Consider the following 6,110-nt stretch of genomic DNA (forward strand, 5'->3'; position numbering starts at 1 on the left):
TGAAGCATTCTAGGTTCGAGAAACGGAACGATTGTAAGATATTGAGTCCATGCCAAGTCACAGAGGGTGTTGATATTATTCGTAGTACGTTTGAACAATATAATAGCAAAATGAAAATGAAAGTTTGAACATGTTCGAATTAATTCATATAAGTTGGAAACATTTTCAAGCAGCTCAACAAAGAACATGTGAGAACAAATGGTGAATTTATGTTCCAACACGTTAAATACTTATAGATAACGTAATCAATGTAAGAAATAATTCTAATATGTTGGAACACTGTAGAAATATTTAGAACATCAAACAGCTGTTAGAAATTGTTCTAAACAGTTCATTCTCAGTTAAAACATTTTACAACTGTTTCGAAAAAGTTAGAAAAAAAGGCAACAAACACCCTCACAGTAATGTGGAATTGACGTGTCTCTGCTCAACGGGCGTGAAATAGATTTGTCTAGATGTTTATCGCATCACAAACAAAAACCCAGGTGGTCGAAAGTATCAAGCCAGAAGGGCTGTTTCTAGATCTTGTATACATCTGTGTTAACGTTGACTTTGTCATCTAATGGAACATGAAACCAAGTATTAATATTACACAACGGTTACTGTTTGAATTGTTCCTACACATGTGTTTCTGTCTCGAACGTTTCCGTTTGTCTCCCCGAATTCGTGTATCTTGGATTGACAGGCTTGAGGCAAAACCTACCATTTAAAAGATAACATTCAAAGGTTACATCCGGTTTAAGATATTTTGGGCTAATGCCATCACCGTGGGTGCCACCATGCTCTTTGAGGGGAGTATGTGTGTGTACTTAAATCTTTCAGTCTTCGGTGATCCTGATTTGTGTGACTGTGAGTGTCAGAGTCAGTTTCTAAAAATATACCCAAGCCTCTGAGGGATTTGTTCGGTAAAGCTGAACAGTCATCCTGGTAATTATAACGAGACAGGATTATGCCTCACCGTAATTTAGCCTCATTTCACGCTTTTTTTTTAAAGCGTGGGCCAAGTTCCGAGATACAGCATTGGTCACGTTGCCTGGCAATGGTGATTAGCAAATTAGTTTTTAGAAAATGCAGTTTTGTACTTCAGAGCATGGTGAAATCTGCATTTCGTCCATGAAAAGCCCTGTTCTCTCCAACCAGAGGGACCCGAGTCAGAGAGTTGATTGAAATTCACACGTCCTAATGAAAGCTTGTAACCTTTTAACGTAGGGGAAAACTGCAACAGTATCACTTATAATGGGCCGAACTGACGTAAACAGCCTTTTCTCATTTCTCCAGACAGAGGCCGGGACGCAATTGAAAGCCAGATTGACATTTTGTAACTTCCTTGTAACCTTTTAACATGGAAAAAAAACTGTCACTTATCATTGGCCGAACGGGCGTAAACAACCTGTTCTCATTTTTTTTGTCTGCTTCTAGCTTCAATGCTTTCATCTGGCCGCACATTAAAATAATCACCAGGCACTGATCTGGTAAAACTTGGAACGGAGATTGAAGAAATTGGATAAACACTAGTGGATTATAAATGCCAGATCATGTGGCATACATGCAAAATGTTTCCTGGAAACCGAGAATGTGCATTAAGAAATGCTTTATGTCAAAAAAATTCAGCGTGTGGTGGAGGAATATGGTAGTGATCTTGGGTGTGTAAGGATATGTTCAAATCATAACATGACCAGACATCGCAAAAAAATTGAGTTACTATAGAAAACGATGTAATATTCCTACTAACATAAATACTCTCTGGCTCTCTCATATTGCTAACTGACTCTTTCATAATAGTGCAGTCACATTACCATACCTACTGTGTTCTGCACATTCACAAAACAATCAATCGAACTAATATGCCAATTTTGTAGTTTCTTCCAAATAAATCTACCACGTGGCTCAGTATGTTATACATTTCTGTTTCATAAGCAATATGAGAGAGTCAGAGAGTATTTTGTTATATCCAAAGGGAACAATTGTATGAAAATGTATTGTGATATATTCCTACTAGAGTGCTTCTTTTACAGATATCTATTGTCAATATCTATGGACAAGATTAATGGGTCCGCGTTATCTCCGCTGTAAAGACATTGATAAAACGCCATGTTGAACGACTTTGTTATTTCCTATATGTTGTATGCATAAAAAGTTCGTAATCAACGGCTGCAGATAGATGCGTCTTTTTCATGCTTGCATGAAAGCCATTGATTATGGAACCGTCACAAGATGCACTTTAGTGCAGTCAAGTCAAGTCAAGTCAAGTCAAGTCAAGTCAAGTCAAGTCAAGTCAAGTCAAGTCAAGTAAAGTAAAGTAAGATAAAGGTGATTTACGAATCCTCCTAGCGTTGGTATACCAATGAGTGATATATTCATTAGAAGCGTCCATTCACAAGGGACGGGCCAATTGGAAGGGCCCCTTCACAGGAAACTGTCACACTTTAGTATAGTAAAGTAAGAAATCCAAGAAGCGTTGGTATACCAATGAGAGATATATCCATTAGAAGAGTTGAAATACTGCAAAGTATGTCAAATATCAATGACGACAGAACTATTTTGGGAAACCATCTCGCAGCAGTGGAGAGGCACTTAAAACAAAAGGTGCTGCACTATTCATAATGGTGAACTTGCGTCAATCCGAATCTAGAGGAGTGTTCAACCACACAATGTCAAACTTGCGTCAATCAAAATCTACTAGAGGAGTTATAATAGATCATAATAGAGAGATGCGAGCAAGAGACTGATGACGCCAGAATTATTTTGGGAGAACAACTCGCTGCCCCCATTTTAAACATAAGTGCTGCTCTTGCTACACAATGGTAAACTGACGTCAATCCGAATCTACTAGAGGAGTTATAATAGTAAAAAGCTCCGTTAACCCGAATTGGGCCAATCAACCCATCGGCTCAATTGAGGGCCAGGGGTAGATGGCACGTGTGGTTTTTAATGTGTTCTAGATTTCTGGGTCACGCAAGCTCTGGCCCTAACGCGCCTTATTAATGTCCCCATTCCACTAGAAGGTGACGTTGCGACGTAAGGTGAGGGACCACCGAATGAGTTGCGCAGTAAAGTACGTCGTGCATAAACCTCCTTTTTGAATGTTTTTAAATTATTTTTTCCTGGGCATATTTTGCTCAGATAGGTCCAGTTCTCCACTAGGAAGGACAGAAGAATGTGTATCTTAAAAATCTGGCCCAAATATGTGACACTTGGCCTGTTTTACCTCGGATTGACCCCTGAATCCTGGTCTCATGTCAAACGTCTAGCTGTAGCTTGTTAAAATGCCGGAATTGACCTCCTGTTTTTTTTTTTTTTTACCTAGCCTGACAAATCTAGTTTTGCAATGGTGGTAAATATCTGAGGTTTGAAATGTAGGTAAAAGTGCTTTAAAGGGATTTTTCGCATGGCTTAACCATGTGTTTTATTGGAAAGTTCATTTACTGGTCCCTCCCTCTAAATTGGACTCATGAAATCCTTGATTTCATAATTGGAATATCATACACAATGTTAAAAGTAGAACGGAAAAGACAACAAGACAACAAATGCAAAACATATTCATTTTTGATCCATGAAATTGGTTGGTCGAACTTTTACAAATCAGGTCACAGCTGATGAGCACGATCAAAGCGAGATCGGCGCCCTAGCAAAATGGAGGGGGGTGTAACGATGGCGTTACCAAGCAGGCCCCTAGCGACAAGATCACAAAGTTCACCACACCGCGACAGCCACACTTCTACTCAAAACGTTAACGTTCTTATCCTAAAATGAAATATTCACCGACATTTACAATATACTAGTAGTAAGGTCTTTGCGTTCTGCATGGACTGGGAGAAACACAAAGAGCAAAATGGAAGTGAGTTTCAAGAAATGAATAGAAGCAGACACATTCCAGAAAGTGATGGACTAGTACTGTTGCGCCATCTATCTGATTTTCCAAGTAATCCAGACAAAAATGGTTATTACAGCAGGCTTCCCAAGTTGCCAGTGTTTTCCAACACAGGACACAACATGTACACATGGAAGATTTTGTTGTTGGTTAAAACAATTGATTTGCCTAGTCACAGGTTCCTCAGGTCACATCAAATGCTTTGGAAAAGTCAACATAACAGCTTATGGCTGTTCTGATACTGAACACATAAAAAATGGAAACAATTACTTGAAACCAGAAATCAGATTATCCAGATGAAACTTTCGCGTTCCAAAACAAACAAAAAACTGTACGTGGTCTGAATTCAAATCTGCAGATGTGGCTCGATCCTTTTAAGAAAATTGAGTCAGGAAGCTAGTTTCACTTCGTTACTTAGAACCGGAATGCTCTTAATTAAATCCCTACAGGCAAAATGTTGTTGGCCCGGCGAGGACAAGATTTTTGCAACGAATCAAATATGCTTGCCGTGCAGGAATTATTGAAATATTGATGAGAAATGTATCTGAGTTTGCATCTTCAGATTCCTACATGTAGCAGGTTATGTAACGTTTGCATTTCTCAGCTCGTACAATGGAAGGCGAATTCAGCAAAATAGCTAACTAGAACAACAGCGTTTCGTGAGCTACATGTGTCAGTAATGAAGCTCTCCCAAACTTAATCATGCAAGTATCAGATGTTCCGCGACCTGAATGAAGTTCCACTTACTCGCCTGATGAGGATCTAATAGAGTTAAGAGCAGCCCTTGGTGGTCTACTGTAAACAGCGCCAGTACACAGTGCCAGAGTAGAGGGACGGAGCACAGGCGTTTAAAGTTCTCACAGGTAAGACAGATCTGGAACAAACTATCCCAGCAGAACGGGATTTTGTTTTTATTTGTTGATGTACACTTGGTTTAATCCTACCATCTTATTTGTCATCTCACCGGCTGTACATACAACTATAGTTTGTGTATTCTCTAGATGTTTCTCTTACATTTAGGATAAGGAAGGGCTTGGAAGACAGCGGACGCGTCACGTATTCTGTGGGCATTTGTGTACTCGTTTCGTTTGAAGTGAAGAAAAAAAATGGTCCAAGAAAGAAGAGGACTCCCATAAGCACTGATAGGAAAAGTACGTGAAATGTAACAGTGCAATTATGTTGTTGTTGGTTGTTGTTGTTGCCTCCATGAAGGTTTGTACTATAACTTGGTGTGTGTTTGCAATTGTGAGAGTCTTATCTGTCCACACATTGGCATTTGAATGCTAGTTGTTGTCTTTACCGTGACATGCAGAAATAGATTTTTTTTTCAGTTTTTCCACCATCGGAATCATGGTCAGCCAGCGTGTCGTTTTGATGGGGCTGTTTGTTTACCATGCTGTATCCATGGTAACTACAGCCCCTGCGGAGACAGTGAAGGTAAGATGACACCAGGATAATGATAAGAAAATCACCTGAATGATTATGACGCATATATGATGTTTTATAACAGACGAAAGGATGCTATAGCTTCACTACTACGATGTAAAACCACCGGTAATTTTGACGATGACTAGACATGCTAGATGCATGTTGACAAAATGCTACAATGTAATAGTGCTGAGAAAACTAATTTGTACCCTGATTACCTGAAAGTAATGTTACCTATAGACATCTGTTAGACGAAATAAAGAAAACTACGGAAAGTGATTTGTTGTCGTGACAACAAGGTGTTGTTTTAAAGACCATGCTTGTACTATAAAATCACCCAATAAATTCGGCTAACGTAAACTACCAGGGTCAATATGCTACTGACTGCCGTGGTGTTCACATGGGTGGTGGCCTGGCTAAGACAGTCACCACCACCCAAGATACTCTCAAAAAACTTTTGAAATTTAGAGATAACAGGTAAGGAATTGATGTATGATTATACATGAAGAAGTTATCTCTATGTAACCCAGAATATAAATGACAACACTGGCTAAAATACCATGCTCTGTTTGGTAGAATAGGTAAAGACATGGGCTGGCAGTTCATGTGCAGTTCTGCCTTACAAGTTCCACAGAGCTCCAGTCTATATAACTGGCTTTTAGAATACCATGTAGGTACCACAGCTGCAAGTCATACTTGTAGACACACAACTATCAGACATTTGAATTCAACTGTGAGGAGGGCATTTCCAAGTTGCAATTATACAGTTAGACACTTTGAAACAACTTTGACAGGCTGATTTGAGAGTTTT

Source organism: Branchiostoma lanceolatum, chromosome 10 (assembly GCF_035083965.1).
Source record: "Branchiostoma lanceolatum isolate klBraLanc5 chromosome 10, klBraLanc5.hap2, whole genome shotgun sequence".
Taxonomy (NCBI): Eukaryota; Metazoa; Chordata; class Leptocardii; order Amphioxiformes; family Branchiostomatidae; genus Branchiostoma; species Branchiostoma lanceolatum.